Source organism: Danio rerio, chromosome 7, assembly GCF_052040795.2.
Source record: "Danio rerio strain M-AB ecotype USA chromosome 7, GRCz13ab, whole genome shotgun sequence".
Lineage (NCBI taxonomy): Eukaryota > Metazoa > Chordata > Actinopteri > Cypriniformes > Danionidae > Danio > Danio rerio.
Window position 1 is genome coordinate 77,175,134 of NC_141027.1, and position 19,633 is coordinate 77,194,766.

Genomic DNA, 19,633 nt, shown 5'->3' on the forward strand with positions numbered 1-19,633 from the left:
ATCAGATAAGGGGCCCAAAGCGGAGCTGCGCGAGGAGGCAGTCTGGCCACATGACTGCCACTGGAAGTCAAAGTTTTTGTCCTTCACATGAACTTTGGCTCACTTAAAGAGCCAGTCTAAATAGTTTTAAAGTACGCATGAAATTAAAACCAACCATACTGATTATATTAGCTCACATTGCTAGTTTTGTGGAGAACAATTCATCTGTGCATGGCATTAAGATTAAAAAGCTTGCCCTTAATTTGAAAATGCACTAAAAATACACTTCCTATATGTCTGAGGTATTGGGCGTGGCTAAAATACTTAACAACAGCCATCCAACTGTCACAACAAACAGAAATGGTAGTGAGGAGGAGTCTGTTAGGCTGTATTAACTCTTCCCAAACCCTTTTCCCATTCAATTTCTTAAATGAAAGACCTACTTTACAACATCCAATCAGATTGCAGTAGTAAAAACAAGCCACGCCCACTGCATACGGTAGTAGGGGCGCCACTAATGGGGGACTTAGGATGACGGGCCTATGCAATTTGGGGGCCCTCATAGATATTTTTAGGTGCCCTCCACAACATCGCCACCCGAATCAAACACCCCCCCCCCCCCCCTTTCACTCCCCCCATCCTCACTTATGTACGGATCTCATCTCTCAAATGACGTTCTACTTCCGGCGAGATTCTAAAGTGCGCATCCCATGTACGCTGTTCTATCCCATAATGCCCTGCGAGAGAATTCATGAATGGGAGTGAAGCGACGCAACGGACGCAGGTACGTCACGTGACCATGACAAAATGGCAGATATAGTACATCTGAATTCCATTCATACTTTTCACATTCATACTGTATAGAACGTACTTTTCTAACAACCGAGTAGTACGTTTAAATTCAATTGCAGTACTTACTGAATAGTAGGCCACTTCGGACGCATTAATTTCCTCGTGTTAAAATTGGATCCAAATCCCTCCCATTTTGAGGCCAACAGTAATGTGATATAGGAGTGCGGTTTCCCCACCCACCAAACTGATTGACAGCTGCGTATTAACATTCCTCCGTAGTAACGCAGATAATCATATCAACAGTGCAGGACGTACGCAAATGAGAATAAAAGATCTGTTCAGCTCTCTGTGATCATCAGTCATCATCAAATGTGATCAAGAATAAGTTTTACAAGTTTAAAATGTTTTAAAACAGGGCATGTTTGTAATCAATTACAGCGATTTTACCGTCTTTACTTCATCACCACAGACGCATGTCAGTATAGTTATAAAAAAGACGCTTCAATCTCAGTTTGTCGACTTAAATCAGGTTTATTTTGTACATTAACATTACAGATATCCATACAGCAGTGGATATTGTCGTGTACCCTGTCACATTTGCAGTGCAAAAACAGTGCAAAGTTAAAAGTGCAAAATGTGTGTGTGGGTCAGTGTGTGCGTGAACTTTCTAAAGACATTGTGAGCGACTTATCAAAAGGCTTGAGCTAACTTCACAACAAATACATCAAATAATCATTGGGAAAGTTCTTACCGTAGTATTTTTCACAAACGCTACGTGAGATCTGCTTCCTTCATGTCTGTCTCTGTGCTGTTTAACTGACGCAGTTAAGGTGGAAATTGAGGCACAGTCTGACCGACGCATGGTAACGGTATGCCGGGAGAGCCAGCTTTAAAGGCACAGGCCTGCTTTGTGTTCAGAGCAGAAAACTTCAACATTCTGAAAGCTATGATAAATAATATGATGGGTGTTTTGAGCTGAAACTTTACAGACACATTCTGGAGACACAAAAGACTCATCTTAAATCTTGAAAAGGGGTAAAATAGGTGTGTTGTAATAGGTATAACAACAAAACATACTCAGAGTGTTGATTTATTGTGTATACACCTTTAGAGTAAACAAATGTTTAAAGCAAATTCAATTGCGAAAGGGTTATAAAGTCAATACAGTAGCCCTATAGAATTTTCAATTGCCTCACAGCAAGAAGGTATTTTTGTGTTGAGTTAGCATTGTCTTACCACGTTGGCGTGGGTTTCCTCCGGGTGCTCCGGTTTCCCCCACAGTCCAAACACATGCGCTATAGGGGAATTGGATAAACTAGACTGGCCGTAATGTATGTGTGTGATTGAGTGTGTATGGATGTTTAACACTGATGGGTTGCAGCTGGAAGGGCATCCACTGTGTAAAACATATGCTTGATAAGTTGGCAGTTCATTCCACTGTGGCAAAGCCTGATTAATAGAAGGACTAAGCCAAAGGAAAATGGATGAATGAATGAATGAATGAATGATTCTCCACACATTTAAAAGCACTATATATAAATTTAAATAAATAAATACTCAAAGTATTTTGAAATTCCCACAATGTCGATATTGTGTCCATTATAAAAATATATTAAATTATTAAATCTAGGCATATGTCTAGTCAGCATGAGCATGGGAATGATAAGTATGGGGAAAAGAAACAGGCAGACAGCTGACATTTCTTCTAGAACAAGTTCAAAGGCTCCTAAATATTTGCTTACTGATTAACTTGCTGATTGTTTAAGCGTGCTTATGGAAATCTGTGTGTCTGTGTGTGAAAGATTGCGTGTTGTGATGCCTTTGGCATAAATAAGTGAATCGATACCATCACCTTACTTGACCTCAAAACATGTGCCACCAAATTCTTATTAGTGGTGTTCAAAGTAAACTTGTACAAACTGTGCATTCACGTGTCACGTGGGAGCGAATGCAGGACAGAAAGTCACAGAGAAGACAAACATTTGAAAAGACAAACATTACTGACGTAGTTTTATCCCATTATCTCCATCAGACTGAGTTCATATGCAGGTTACAACACCCTGCCGCATTAGTTTAGATCAGTCAGGTTGAATGAAACATTGCTGTCATGTGACTGACACTACACTGTAAGCAATATCTGTTAATGAACAGTTTCTGTTTATATCACACCACTCAACGAACCGACAGAAAACACACGTATGTTGTGTTTCACATGTGTTTTCTGTCGGTTCGTTGAGTGGTGTGATTTAAATAAGCTAAAAATAAATACTAAGAAAACAGAAGAGATGGCATTTGACCCAAAGTGTATTACACAGTCAGAAACCTATAAGTACTTGGGCATTTACATCGACAGCTCTTTCACATGGAAAACACACATTGAGTGGGTTTGTTCTCGTTCGTTTACACCAGAGATTGTATTTCTTACGAAGGTTGCGTCGTTTTGGAGTTAACGAGAAGCTCATGATGTTGTTTTATAAAGCAGTACTTAGCATTGTTAGATATGGTATCACAGTGTATTGTATGTTCAGTGTAAATCTAAGTTGATGCATCTCTTAAAGATAGGATGGAAAATTGTTGGGCACGATGAATAGTTTAATCCTCAAGTTTAATAAGAAGTTGTGTCCTTAATTAGGTGGAAAGGATTGTGAATGATCCAACTCAGTTTTTGTTTCCATATTACGAACTGCTTCCCTCGGGTAGGAGATGTAGAGTCCCAAAGTGTAGGTTAAACGATTATAAGAAATCCTTTGTAGCTGTTTCAGTGGGTTTATTTAGCAAGAGTCTATCTAAATTAGCATTATACATTTTGCAACTGCTGTATTTTGAACGGCGAAGCAGTGGCGCAGTGGGTATTGCTGTTGCCTCACAGCAAGAAGGTCGCTGGTTTGATCCTCGGCTCAGTTGGCGTTTCTGTGTGGAGTTTGCATGTTCTCCCTGCGTTCGCGTGGGTTTCCTCCGGGTGCTCCCGTTTCCCCCACAGTCCAAAGACATGCGCTACAGGTGAACTGGGTAGGCTAAATTGTCCGTAGTGTATGAGTGTGTGTGAATGAGTGTTTGTGGATGTTTCCCAGAGATGGGATGTGGCTGGAAGGGCATCTAAAAACTTGCTGGATAAGTTAGCGGTTCATTCCGCTGTGGCGACCCCAGATTAATAAAGGGACTAAGCAGTCAGCTTGTCGCGTGAAAAGACACAGACGGCATCATACCGCCCCCTAGCGTTCGTTTTAAAGATGGAATGCAGCCATACATAGCTCTGGCTACATAATTTGCGCTCTCCAAAAATGTATACAGGGGTACATTTTCACAGTGATCCTGTGTTAAACAGTAATGCTATTAATAACTAAGCCGTTCAAGTTTTAGACTGACATCAAGCAAAAAAAAAAAAAAAAAAGGAACATTAAATATTTTGTGTAACTTGGAATTAAACTTGATTGCAATTAATTTCATCATTCATCACTTTACTATTCATCTTATTTTCCCCTCATCATCACATTTCACCAAAGATAGCCAAAAGCTCTAAAAAGCGAGAGTGTTTTCAGATTATGTGCAGAGAACACGTTTTTTTGAGGACGCTTAAGATGCGTCTCAGAGGAGAAGTGCAGAAACCTGTGTTTACAGGCATTAGTCTCAGACAGACACACTCCAGCTTGTTATTGTTATGCAGCATCGCAACAACCGGCTTGAGAAAACAAGAAGAGCAAGGAAGGAGGTAAAGGGAGAGAGAAAAAACGTTGTTTCACCAAGGGAGTAAAGTAGTGGGACGAGAACACGTGAAGATGCTCGGTTTAAAAGCCGAGAGTGAATGCAAACGGAAAGAGCAAGGCAGTTTTGGGGGTGGGGGAAACAGTTGGACGTGCATACTTTAAATAAGCACCGAGCAATCGTGAAACACTCGCATGCACTTGAAATAGCAGACAAACATGGGACCAAACAAATGCATGCACTCGGTGACCCGTTTCATACACCTACACTCACATCAGAGGATGCGTACTGGAGGTGTGGAAATGTAAAACGCACACAATAGTCTCGAAAGTTTTGTGTAATGCACACTGTGGCATGTGCATTTTTGAATCCCTGTCTGAAATGAACTGATATGCATAGTTTGTTTATATTTAAATGCAGATGTATTTTATTATTTCATCTTATATTTGTCTTAAAGTTGCAAGCATGGGCAGATGACTAGAATGCCTAAGCATTAATCTGGCTCTGCATACTGCAGTCTTCTTCATAAAGTGCCTCTGTGATGCTATTTAAATACTTCCTGGTTTAGTTTGTTGCTTCTTTTTCAAGAAGTTTACATGAAAGGCAAAAAAATGACTTTCATTTATAGAGTATAAGATACCATCGTTGGCCACTTGCCTTGCCATGTCTTTCTGAAATCCCTTTCTCTTTTTCTAAATGCATATTTACTTTCTCTACTTCCTCTTTTTTACACAAACCCCCTTTTGCTTTTCCTTTCTTTTCCTACATTTTCCTTTTATTTTTTAAATACCCTTTCCTAATCTTTGCTTTTCCTAAATAAACTTTTTTTTCCCTAAACCACCATTCTGAAACCTTTTGTCTTTTCTTTGTTCCCCTTTTTCCCATTTCTTTTCATTTTCTTTCATTTTCCAAAATCCATAGTTTCCCAAACCCTTATTTTGAAACCTTCGTCTTTTCTTTTTAACATTTTTCCCCTTTCCTTTGCTTTCCTTTCCTAAACTTTTCTTTCATCTACTTTGCTAAACTTTTCGTTTCTTAAAATTTCGTCAGCTTTTTCATAAATTTACTTTTTTCCTAACCCCCATTTTGAAACCTTTGTTTTTTCCCCTTTTCTCTGTTTTAATTTCCTATCCTTTTCCTAAAATTTACCAAACTTTCCTAAGCTTTCTTTTTTCTAAATCTTCTTTCTAAATCCACTTTTTCACCTTTCCCTCCTTCCCTTGCCTCTCCTTCCTTTCATTTCATTTCCTTTCCTTTCCTTTCCTTTCCTTTCATAAAATGTTCCTAAATTAACTTTTTTTTCCTAAACCTTCATTTTAAAACCTTTTGTCTTCCTTTTTAAATTTCCTTTCCTTTTCCTAAATTTGACCAAACTTTCCTAAGCTTTTTATCCCCCTGAATCCATAGTTTTCCTAAACCCTTATTTTGAAACCTTTGTCTTTTCTTTTTCCCCTTTCTTTTCTTTACCTTTATAAACTTTCTTCCCCCCCCCCTCCTTTCTTTTCCTTTCCTAAAATGTCTTAAATTTTACCTAAATTAACCTTTTTCCTCAACCCCCTTTTGAAATCTTTGTGTTTTCTGTTTTCTTTTCTCCCCTTTTTCCATTTCCTTTCCTTTTCTTTCCCTAAATTTTATCAAACTAATTTAAGCTTTCTTTTCCCTAAATCCATAGTTTTCTTAAACCCTTATTTTGGAAACTTTGTCTTTTCCTTTTCCCCTCTCCTTTCCTTAACTTTATAAACTTTCTTTTCCTACATTTTTATTGTCTAAACTTTCCAAACATTTGTTTCCTAAATTCATATTTTTCCTAAACCCACATTTTGGAATCTTTAACTTTCATTTTACTTCATTTCATTTCATTTCCTAAAATTTATTTATTTTCCTAAGTTTCCTTTTCCTAAATCCACTTTTTTTCTAACCCCCATTTTGGAACCTTTGTCTTGTCTTTCCTCTCCTTTCCTTTCTTTTCCTTTCCTTTCCTTTCCTTTCCTTTCCTTTCCTTTCTTTTCCTCAAATTCACTATTGATCAAATCCAGTTTGCATACGTTCATAAAAATGAGAAATTGAGCTGATAATCAAATATGCGGTAATTGGAAATTTACAAAACACAGACTGGGCTCAAAAAAAAAAAAAAAAAATAGAGCTGCAACTACATAAAACAGGTGTTTATGTATAACAAAGCTTTAAAAATGGCAAACTGTGTATATCCCAGTTTGATCCCTATTTCTGAACTGAGATAGCAAACAGGATGCAGAATAGCAATCCAGTGTAAGAAAGTAAGAATATACACTTTTGACCTGCATCGTACATCCACACCCAGAGGGTTCTTACTCAGAGCAACATTCGCAAACTGCATCCTTCTGCTTAAAATCCCTCACACGTGAACAAACACTCAAATGCACAGTGATTTCCCATGGTGCACTGGGCTGGAATGTTGGTCTGGCTCAGTCCAAGGTGCCAATTCCTATTATGGAGGTTACCAGACAGACCTTCTGCTTGCACGGAGACCTCATATCGAACTCAAGAGTTTGGGCCCGATGCCTCCAGTGAAAAAATCTCAGCTCCAGGACGGTGCATGGCCTGCTTGGCCTTGCACTCAAGATACTCTTGGCATATAATGTGGACTGGAGCAGGTGAGTATTGGTAAAAAGCCTTGCCCTGACATTAACCCAATGGCTTTTTTTAACACTGTGATTAATGGACCTCGCTCGGTTTGTCACAGTCTCTAGTTCACTATTAACCAGGGTCTTTAGTTTTCAGTGATTGATTGAAAATACGCTTTTACTAAAGGCTCCAATTAGAAACAGAAACAGGGTTTTACAGGCGGATTGGAGAACATTTCACCTAAGGATGTTTTATTCTGTCAATATATTTGTAAAAAAAAGATGAGTTTTTTATTTGGATTGACGGTTCTGTTGAGGAACATTTAAAAGTCTGTGTGAAACGGACGTTGTGGAGACTTATTTTAGTATGTTGATGTACTTCTTACTGAAATGGAATATTGAGTAGGGGGCGGGGCTTTATTTTTGCCTTGTAGCAAACTACTAGTAAGAGGGGTGTGGTTAAAGCCTGCATGAACCTGAAGCTGAGCTAGTTTTTTTTTTTTTTGTCGTATAGTGAAGCAGAAAGAAACGGAATATAAAATGAGAAAAAAAGTGGGCGTGGCTTGTTTTTTTCTATTGCAAGCAGATTGGATAAAGAAAAGGTTCGCATTTTATTTAGAAAGATTGGGAAAAGTGTTTTGGGAGAGTTATTACAACCTATCTGTAACATGCTGTAAGGGACAATGGGTAAAGGATCCAACTGAAGTGTCTTTATTGGCAGAGAATGGTCAGACAGTCAAGGGTCAATCATAGGAGCAATCATAAAGGGCAATCTAAAAGCCTAGTCAAATCCAGGCAAGAGATTGATTCAGGCGGCTAACATCGAAAATCAACAAAGTGAAATTTATTTATAAACTAATTTTGAGAGGATTATGTGCTTATGATTGCTTGCGGCTGGTCCTGCATTATCCAATTTATGATTCACCAATCGAAGCAATTCCTAAGCCACTATAAATACCCTAGTGCCTAGTTCAGACTGCGTGATTTTAGCCCCAATTTTGGCTCGCCGACAGGTTTTGAGAAATCGCCGGCAAATGCCTGAAATCACAGGCAAATCGGTGCTCGTGCACGTGAGTGAGAATCACGCAGTATGAACGATCAAAGACGCGATCTGAGAGAAACGCCGATGTCTCTGAGATATTTAGAGTGCTAAATATCTGGAGCTGTCGGCGATTCAAATCATGCCGTGTGAATTGGGTTTTGACTGAAAATAACATCAGCGATTGCCTACAGCCAATGAGAGAGCAGCGTTCACTTGCGTGTGCGTGTGTTTATACCTGCTGCAGGCCAGCGGGAGGCTGGGGGAGAAGTTAAAAGCGCTCTTTTCGGTTTATTTGGACCCACGAAATGGAGGAAAACTAGTGGAGGTTTGACAGGACTCAGGAGCAACCGTGTCTGTTTGATGTTTCAAACAGAAAGAAATTAGTTTATCATCAACAGTGAGAAGAAATGACTAATTCCCTTCAAACCCAGGTGAGCAAATATGTAAATTTTCTACCCCATTAAAGGCTTCTTTCTCATTATGCAGTTAATAACAAGACATATTCGACGTGTTTTTGGCTGTGAGACGTAGTTTGGACGAAGTTGTCGGCGATTCTTCCGATAGGAAAGTCATGCAATGTGAAACCCCCTGTTGCCGATCCATCTTGCAGTGTAAACAAAGCAGCGACGAAACGCTAGCCCAGATAGTCATGCAGTGTGAAAACATCTGTGACACTACTACTTTGAAAATCATGCAGTCTGAACTCAGCATTAGTTCCATATTACAGCCATATTCGTTTTGAAGAATCCCCCTTCCACCCCTACTCCTCCTCCTTTCCTAGATGGGTGGCATGTTGGCACAGTGGTTAGGACAGTTACCTCACTGCAAGAACGTCACTTGTTCTAGACCTTACCAAGCCAGTCAACCTTTTAATACGGAGTTTACATGTTCTTCCCATGCTCACATGGGTTCCCCCAGGTTCCCTGGTTTCCTCCAAAAACATGCAACTTAAGTTAATTGACTAATCCAAATCGGCACCATAGACATGTTCCTAGTAAGTAGTTATCTCTTAAGAGCAATCACTATCTGTTCATTAGCTACTGCAGCAGGGCAGTTCTTGAGATCTACCTGAGCTCAAACTCCCCTCTTGCCTATCAAACGAGAGGGAGCCCCAGGCTCGAGGATCTTATGAGCTCAGGGCTCTCTCCTGGGACAGCATGCCAAACAAGCTTATAATCAATCATCAGCTAAGTGTGAACTCTTGAACTAGGTGAGGGTCTGGAAACAGCAAGGAAAAACAAGGAGAATCGCTTTGTGATGCTACAGGTAAAACACAAGACTCAGCTCTAAAGAGTGTGTTTGTATGTGCTGTTTTTATAGTCCAAATACTCAGTTCATAATGATCCTCTGGCTGTGTGTAATCAGTGGTAACAGGAACCGGTGTGTGTGAGGTGCATACTGGGAATTGCAGTTCTGTAACAGACACCTCCTCCCCACCATTTTTGTTTGTTTTCAAAACTGACAGTTGGAGAGGCGTGGTTAAGCATGTTAGTTATGTACATACACCGATGAATTGTAAAATAATATCAGAACAAAACAAGGCTGACAGGATGAATACATCTCTAATAATGCATCGATGGATTTGCTCTTCAACGTTTGGACTTTCAGCAGTGAAAATTAAACCACACTGAGCTGAACTGAACTGCAACACTGAAAACTGGACAGACACAGATTCAGTTAACTAAAACGTCTATGTTAAGCTGCTTTGACACAATCTACATTGTGAAGGCGCTATAGAAATAAACATGCATTGATTTGAATTGAATAATCACTATAGTTTCAGCAGGAGGCTCAGTACCTACTTAATAGACAGCGGCTTATTTTGTTGACGGGTCTAAAAGGGTTATGACCTCGTAAGCCGCATGGTTTAGTAGTCATTTACAATTAAATGAGATTTGCATTTAGTCAAGAAGGTAAAGATGCTAGTAAAGTAAGAGATCATGCCAAGACAAGAGCCGTTCGAAGATTACAGTTCTGCTTTGTGTTTCAATGAGTTTGCTCACACATTTCTAAACATAACAGTTTTAATAACTCATTTCTAATAACTGATTTATTTTATCTTTGCCATGATGACAGTAAATATTTGACTCGCTTAAAGTTATATTTAAAGGCTTAACTGGGTTAATAAGGGTAACTGTAACGATGGGGTAGTGACAGAGACAACTGGAGGTAAGATCCACAGGTAAGACAATGGAGGTAAGACAATGCAGGTTTATTCAGCGTCAGGCAAGCAATGATCAAACAGGTGCAAACAGGTATATTCAGACAGTCCAGAATTGTATTCGGATAAACAGGCAAAAGGTCGTAAGGCAGGCGGCTAAACAGGATAACGAGGAATACAAGGCTAGGGTCTAAACACGTAGATAAACAAGACAGGGAGAAACGCGTTGTAATGTCACTTACTAGCAAACAAGACTCTGCAAACTGTATGGGTGCATGAGTGGCTTATGAAGGGTGTGTATCAGTCTCTGACAAGGTTCAGCTGGTGAGAATGTAATCAGTTTTGATGAGTGAGCAGTCGTGAGTGTAACAGGAGAGCATGTATGAGGATGTAGTCCAGGGGAAGGCGGAAGTGTAGTCCATAGTGTTTGTGAGAGAACCAGCGATCTCTGGAGAGTGATCGCTGGTTATCTGACAGTAACTAGGCAAGTTAGGGTAATTAGGCAAGCCATTGTATAACTGGTTTGTTCTGTAGCTAACCAAAACAATTATATTGCTTTAGGGGGCTAATAATTTTGACCTTAAAATGGTTTTAAAAAAATTAAGACCTGTTTTTATTCTAGCTAAAATAAAGAAATACGACTTTCTCCAGAATAAAAAATATATATTATAGGAAATACTGTGAAAATCCTTGCTCTGTTAAACATCATTTGGCAAATATTTAGAACATTCGAATAATTTGGACTTCAACTCTACATAAGCATTATTAATGGGCACTTTGGCCGGTGCACGTGCTGGTTCTGTGCCCTGCGGGTCATTTCCCCAACTTCATATATTCTCTCTGTTCAACCCATTGACTTCAATCACAAGACTCAGTGCACTGGTATGCATCCTTCAGCCTCCTTTGACTTTGCAGATGTTAGTGTTCATGTTTTAATGGGCAAGGCTGTGCACTTCCAAACTTGCTGTTTTTTTATTGATGTGGATCATGTACTAGTTTACAAGCATGCATGCCAAAATGAGCCATCAAACGTACACATAGTTGACGTCAAAATTATTAGCCCTCCTGTGAAATATTGATTCTTTTTCTCAAATATTTTTCAAGTGATATTTATACCCATATCCAGTCCTCTCTCTTAGCCCTTCCCCTTACCTCCTGTTTTTTGTGCGTTCACGTGAAAGAGTAGGAGTGTGCCAATTATCTTTAGCTTGAAGGTGAAGGACTTGAAGGTGTAGGATGCGGTCTGTGTGGATAAAATTACGATATTCATGCGTAAATAAACACTTATGGCCTCTTTAGTTTATTCAATTCCCCTATTCACCTTATTCTCCGCCGATGAGCGGGCGCTGCCATTTGAATCTTTTTGGCTTGAGACTTCCGGTCTCATTCACTTCCATTAATTTTTTGACGTTAAAAACTGCTCATTACGCTGGGTGATGTTGCAATTTGATATTTTCTTATTATATTATTTTACTTGGTCTGTATAGTCATGCAAACATTTGTTTGTAAAGCAAATAGTTTGACCGTTTTCTGCCGTTTATTATTCCAAGTCATTTCTCCAATAGGCGACTGAATCGGAAGTTCTAATGCCGTGTTCACACCAGATGCAGAACGCGCCGATAAATCGCGCTATTCGCGCGTAAATAGCCGCATGAACATTTGAGTTTACTCGCTTCATACGCGTGTCAAACCCCGCTTCATTTACGTGTCAAATTCACATCAGAACAGACTCGGATTCGCGTGATAGGCAGGGCTTCTGTCTGCCCAAAGACTCTAGCTTCATAGCTAAATGGCTAACATGGATTTTATGAAGAAAATAACAGTGTTTATTGTGCTTTATGGAGACTGAAAAACAGCGTCGATACGTTTAGGGTCATGTCTGAGTCCACTACATCCTTTCAGAGGTGCATCCAGCTCTGTGAGCTCATAAACTCCTCCAGAAACTGAACCTGGATGACGGAGGCTGTCAGCGGTGCTTCTGACTGAGCCAAGCCGAGTTTGATGAACTGTTGTTGGTGAAGGCTGGAGGACTTCCCTAGGAACACCGACAACAGGTTCTACGTCACAATCACGCCCCTTCAAGAGCAAGCTTCTGATTGGTTAACGCGGCACGAATGTACGCTGAAGTTCAGATTTTCGAAATCGAGAGATTCGCGCGAAACGCTCGTTATGAGGGACCGAGCCGGCACGTACAGTAAGGGGCATACAAAAAAGAAGATTTTCAAAAATAATTATTTTTAATAAAGTCAAAAAGGTTCACAAAAAGTTCAAAAATAAATTAATTAAATAATTAAATCAATTGAAAGAACAATAAACTAAACAAGGAAAACAAACTGAGTTCAAACCAAACAAATCATGTCTAAACCAAAAACAGAACTCCATGAAAAGACAAGACAGACCACATTTATAGCACAGGGACTAGTCCACATTAAACAAGAAGGGGGAGACAAAAACATACAATTTACAAATACAATAAACTAAGCCAAACATCTAAATACAAATCTAAATATAAGTTAAAGAAATTATAAATAAGGCAAAACTAAATATAAATCTGAATAAACAAACATTGCAAATCATTATTGAACCTAAACTAAACATGAGCTCTCCCTCCAAACCATTAAGCCAATGGTATCGGCAGGCGGAACCAAAAGACGCCATCTTGCGGCACGTCAGACCTTTACTTGGGCGGACCACACCCGGAAACTCTGCTCCTCGTCGGCACTGCAGCACGGTAACTTAAACTCAAACGAAAACTAAATTAACAAAACATACAGTACAGATAACTGATTTTGTGTGCACCCAAAATAGTAATAAATGTACTGTGAATAATAAAGAAAGCTAAGGAGAAACTGAAAGTGTATGTGTCTTATTTAAATCAGATATGAATGAAACGAAATGTATAAACACAATAAATGAAATTGTGACCAATAAATAATCTTAAATGAATATGTATAACGTGTGTGTGTATGTGTGTGTATGTATGGTTGCGTGCATGCCTCACTCTCAATGTGTGGCCACCACACTGGCCATCACACTCGTTAAGTGCGTCAAACGCGCAAAACGCTCAATTCGCCCCGCGCCATTCGCGCCGCGTCATTCGCGCGTATTGCGCCGCAGGATGTCTATTCGCGCGTTTGCATTGACTTAACATGTAAATCACTCGCGCATGACGCGGGTTCCGCGACTGGTGTGAACGCAGCATTAGACAATCGCGAAAACAGGCGCACTTCCGCATTTTAGAATAAGGTCAATAGCGCATGTGTTTGGACTGTGGGGGAAACCTGAGCACCTGGAGGAAATCTACACCAACATAGTGAGAACATGCAAACTCCACACGGAAACACCAACTGGCCCTGCTGGAAGTTGAACTCCCAACCTTCTTGCTGTGAGAAGACAGTGCTAACTCGTTGTATGTAACCACTAACCTTTGAAAAAGTAGTAAACTAAATGAATAGTTTGTTTTAGTGTGAGGCTTACAGTCAAGAATGGCACGCTTCACACATTTACAGCTGTATTACTGTGAAGTGTCAGTGTTTTACTCTTCCGTTCGTCGGTTTCTCTCCTCGATCCACATGCTGACAGGAGGGAAAGATAAAGATAGAGGTCCAGCGTTGTGGTGTTATATCTGTTAGATACATATTCTCAGTGCTGCCACAGTTTGGGAGGTGGAAAAAGAGAGTGTGAATGAGAAAACAGAGAGAGAGAGAGACATATATAAACAGAGAGAGAGTGAAAGAGAGAGAGAGAGAGAGAGAGAGAGAGAGAGAGAGAGAGAGATACACAGCTCTGCGTGACATGGCAGAATTTACAGTCTGCAGAAAATCCCAGTTGACCTAAATGCAGCCCAGGGGGATTGTGGTGAGCATGTGTGTGCGTGTGTGTGTGTGTTTTTGTTTGTTTCTGAGGGTTTGTGCACCAGCTACTTTCACATCCTCAAAAAAGTTGCATTAGAAAAATGGTACTAACCCCTCCACAAAAAACTCAACTAAACAAATACTAACAATTGCGACATCAACTGGTGAAGCCTAAGTCAAGTTTATTGTGTTTTCAATGAGCTCTTATAGTGTGGTGGGAATGTGGGAGGAGCCAGTGGCTTTGAGTTACTGTGATTGGCTGATTACCAAGTCAAATAAATAATGCCCACCTACCGCGCTTACATTCTGTGACCTCATTTGAACTGTTGGAAATGGATGAGATGCGACTCCTTTTCCAGTGCAGCGAGCAAAGCCTGATCCATCAACTGAAGACAACTAAAGAAAGAAAGAAAGATATTGTTTTAAAAAAAACAACTACACAACAGACACTATTGTTAATAACTGCAATATTTATTACAATACTACAATAAAACTGGTGTGAGGGAAATTAGGAAGAGATATTTGTGAATTTTTAAGTCAACTTCAGGTAACACATTAAAACAGAAAAATCCGTAAAATAGCTGTTTTCTGTATTTTGTGAGTGATGTTTTTATTTGTTATTTTTTCCCATTTATTCTATATATTTATCTATGCTGTATTTTGTTTATACATGTATAAATACACAAATCCAACTCATAAATTCAAAACACAATTCGTCAAACGCAAAAAAAAGTCAAAAGGCAGTTGGTAAATTTGCAACTCCAATTTGTCAATTTAAACACAATTCGTAAGTGCACAAAATCCAGTTCATAAATACACAAAACACAATTCGTAAATTCAAATCGCAATTGGTAAACACACAAGTCCAATTGGTGAATTCAAAACACAATACATAAAGTCAAAAACTCAGTTCGTAAATATGCAAATCCAGTTCGTAAATTCAAAATGCAATTCATAAATACACAAATCCAATTAGTAAATTCAAACACAATTTGTAAAGTCAAAACATTTTTCGTAAATATGCAAATGAAATTCATAAATTCAAATCAAAATTCATAAATACACGAATCCAATTAGCGAATTTAAAACATATTTCGTAAAGTCAAAACACAGTTCTTAAATATGCAAATCTAATTCATAAATATGCAAATCAAATTTGTGAATTCAAAACGCAATTCATAAATACATGAACCCAATTAGTGAATTCAAAACACAATTTGTAAAAGTCAAAACGCAGTTTGTAAACATGCAAATCCAATTTGAAAATTTAAAACGCATTTCTTAAATACACAAATCAAATTACTGAATTCAAAACACAATTCGTTAAGTCAAAACACAGTTCGTAAATATGCAAATAGAATTCGGAAATGTAAAATGCCATTCGTATATACACAAATCCAATTAGTGAATTCAAAACACAATTTGTAAAGTCAAAACACCTCTTGGAAATATGCAAATCAAATTCGTTAATTCAAAAAGCAATTCATAAATACATGAACCTAACTAGTGAATTAAAAACACAATTTGTAAAGTCAAAACGCAGTTTGTAAATATGCAAATCAAATTTGGAAATTTAAAACGCAATTCTTAAATACACAAATTCAACTGAATTCAAAACACAAAATTCAAAACACAATTCGTAAATATGCAAATACAATTCGTAAATTCAAAATGCAATTCGTAAATACAGAAAACACAATTCATAAATTTAAAAAAACACTTCACAAATACGCAAATTCGTAAACTTAAAACAATTCATAAAAACACAAACACAATTCGTAAATTCAAAACGCAGTTCATAATTTCGCAAATCCAATTCGTAAATTCACATTGTTCACGTGAATTGTGCTGTGCGTGTAAGCTAAACAAAAACAACACTAACAATTATATTAAAAAAAGCAAAAACTGAAAGAGTTTTCATCTCTTGGCTTGAGACGTCCACCGCTCGGCACCAGTGCTAGCGTACATTAGTATGCGCATGTGAACGCAGCAAGAAAAGATGCAATTAGCAGATAAGACAACAGCAGATATCAAAGATGCTGTAAACAGTAAACACGTCTCCCTCGGAGGTGACGCTGAAAGATGTCATGTTGTGCTCTTGCAGGGGCAGCGCTCAGAATGATGGCATGTGGTCTTCACTGTTTACTTCCAGAGTGTCTGCTTGATCCCATATGTCTGAAAGATGGAGGATGCTGAACTTTAATACTTATGATGCAAATCAGAGAGTGCTCAGGACCACCCAATGAGAGCCAACAGCAGGACTGTCATCTATACATCCACATACACACACACACATACATACATACAGACATACATACAGACACACATACGCACTCACATGCACACACACTCACAGTAAGACAGACACACTCACTAACACACAGACACACACATAGACATAGACACACTTACACTCACACACACACACATCCACACATAGACACAGGCACACTCACACACACACACTCGCACACACAGACAGACACACATGCATGCACAAACACTCGTGCAAACAAACACGTATATATAAAAATTCTCACACACACTAACACATACAGACTCACACACACACATACACACATAGACATAGGCACACTCACACTTACACACTCGCACATACAGACAGACACACACACACACACACATCCATGCACAAACACTCGTGCGAACACACACGCATATACAAACACTTGCGCACACACGGACAGACACACACACACATTCGCACACACACAGACAAACAGACAGACACACACACACATTCGCACACACACAGACAAACAGACAGACACACACACAGAAACACACTGACAGATACTTGCGCACACACACGCACCCACACTGACTTGCACACACTCTCACACAGACACACAAATATATACTTCCAGACACACACACACACACACACACACACACACACACAAAACAAACTTAACAGAGCAAGCAAATGTGCTACAGCCCCCAAGTGAATCTGTCTCCTCGCAGGCTACATAAGGTGAGCATTTCTCAAACGCTGCTCCTCATTCGCTCAATTTCTCCAGTGCGCTGTGGTGGCAGCAGCGATAATCTGCCCTGGAGACAGAGCCTGAAACACACACACACACATAAACAGAGCGCTATGCCATGTGGTGTGGGATCCACCTGACAGATATCTGTGCGGTCAGCGTTAAATCTATAGAGCCAGATCATTCTCAAAAAGAATACATTTACAAAATAAAATGAATACACAATCAACTTTTACAAAATTGTATTCATAAATTCAAAACGCAATTCATAAATACACAAATCCAGTTTGTAAATTCAAAACACAATTTGTGAAGTCAAAACAAAGTTGGTAAATATGCAAATGCAATTTGTCAAGTTAAACACAGTTCGTTAATAGACAAAACATAAATCATAAATTCAAAAAGCATAATTCATAAACACGCAAATCCAATTCGTAGATACACAAAATCCCATTCGTCAATACAAAACACAATTCGAAAACTCAAAACGCAGTTGGTAAATATGCAAATCCAATTTGTCAATTCAAATCCAATTTGTATAGTCAAAACACAATCTACAAATTCTAAACAATTCATAAAAATGCAAATGCAATTTGTAAATACAAAAAACACAATTTGTAATTTTTAAAAACACACTTCACAAATACGAAAATCTAATTTGTAAATTCAAAACACTATTCATAAATAGACAAAAACGCATTTTGTAAATTCAAAACAATTCATAAATATGCAAATCCAACTTGTAAATACAAAAATTTGTAAAGTCAAAATGCATACATATATATATATATATATATATGAATGAATGTGTGTGTGTGTGTGTGTGTGTATATATATATATATATATATATATATATATATATATATATATATATATATATATATATATATTCATTCATTTTCTTGTCGGTTTAGTCCCTTTATTAATCCGGGGTCGCCACAGCGGAATGAACCGCCAACTTTTCCAGCAAGTTTTTACACAGCGGATGCCCTTCCAGCCGCAACCCATCTCAGGGAAACATCCACACACACATTCACATACACACTCATACACTACGGACAATTTAGCTTACCCAATTTACCCAATTTAGCTTTCGTCTGTACCGCATGTCTTTGGACTGTGGGGAAAACCAGAGAACTTGGAGGAAACCCACGAGAAGGCAGGGAGAACATGCAAACTCCACACAGAAATGCCAACTGAGCCAAGGTTTGAACCAGCGACCTTCTTGCTGTGAGGCGACAGCACTACCTACTGCGCCACTGCCTCACCATATTGCTAATGAATAAAAGAAACGTTTTTTGCCTACTTTTATTTAAAATTTGGGTTGGGTGAGTAATAGTACACCAATTGAGAAAGGATGTTTGTCATGGTTTGAGCTGCATTTCTACCTGTGTTGTTAGCAATATTGTCTGAATTGATTGCGAATGCTAAAAAGTACAGATATGTTTAAATCCAAAATGTCATTCCTTCTGGAAAGGACTTCAGTGGTAATAGTTTTCATTTTTAGTATGATATTGTTCCACCAACTGCAGCGAAATCCTATTGAGTGAAAGACAATCGCTGATGAAACACAGACAGTCATGAAATGGCCTCCACAAGGTCCAGACCTGAATATTATAGAGGCTGTATGAGATCACCTACACAAAAACAGAAAGATATGGCACTCTAAACCTAAAGAAGAACTCTGGAAAGTGCTAAACGAAGCCTGATATTATTACACAGCACATTATTTCAGAAAATGTCAGGACGGTTAGAACAAAACCTCTGTGCCAAGGGAAGCCACATTAAACAGACTTTGCCACACACTGATGTCAAGGTCCAAACCGATTTGCATTTTTGACAAGGTTTTGACATGTTATTAGATTTCGTTTTGACATCAAGGTGCCTGCTAAGTACTGTACATTACCAGAGACTCTATCTGTGTCTGAAAACATCCCACCGTACCTCCCGGACAGTCAAAACTCCTTATTTAGCTATAATAAAAAAGCACAGTAGACGACATGGCCTAATTTCTTCGGAAAACATAATAAAAGCGCAATTCCTCCATGACTAGAAGGCCTCTGAGTCTTCCTTCTATCATCAGCAAGGTTATATAAGGGGAGCTTCATTTGAATAATACCCAAAGCTATTGAGCTTAGCACTGCAATTGTAAAAAAAAAAAAAAAAAAAAAACTAGGATAGCAAAAGTTTGAAACGAACACGCTATCCAGTAACACTCCTCAACTGTTGTGGGGCAAATCCCCGTCAAAGCCGTTTTTGGCTTCCACGCGGGCTTCCACAGAAGAGATTGCGCTGGTGCCCGTGTCAACACAGATGACAGCGCCACATGGAAAGTAATGTGGCCTGCGGTGCCACGTGGCATAAATGGGCACGCAAACATGCCAGTTAGCCAGAGGCTCGCAGAACCCAGAGCTTTTATCTGCCAAGTGCCGTTATACACATAACATCTTGGTCATTGTGTGTGTGTGTGTGTGTGTGTATTCATGAAGTATAC

General features: G+C 38.9%; 1 long non-coding RNA gene across 1 annotated transcript in view; it reads right to left on the reverse strand.

Moving 5' to 3' along the window:
* Positions 1-14,591: 14,591 nt before the first annotated feature.
* Positions 14,592-19,633, reverse strand: part of LOC141375210 (uncharacterized) — an 84,227-nt gene continuing 79,185 nt past the window's right edge. The window contains exons 2-3 of the long non-coding RNA XR_015496638.1: positions 17,070-17,218; positions 14,592-16,308 (exon numbers count right to left, since the gene is read on the reverse strand). This is a non-coding gene — a long non-coding RNA (uncharacterized LOC141375210). The remainder of the gene's footprint in view (positions 16,309-17,069; positions 17,219-19,633) is intronic.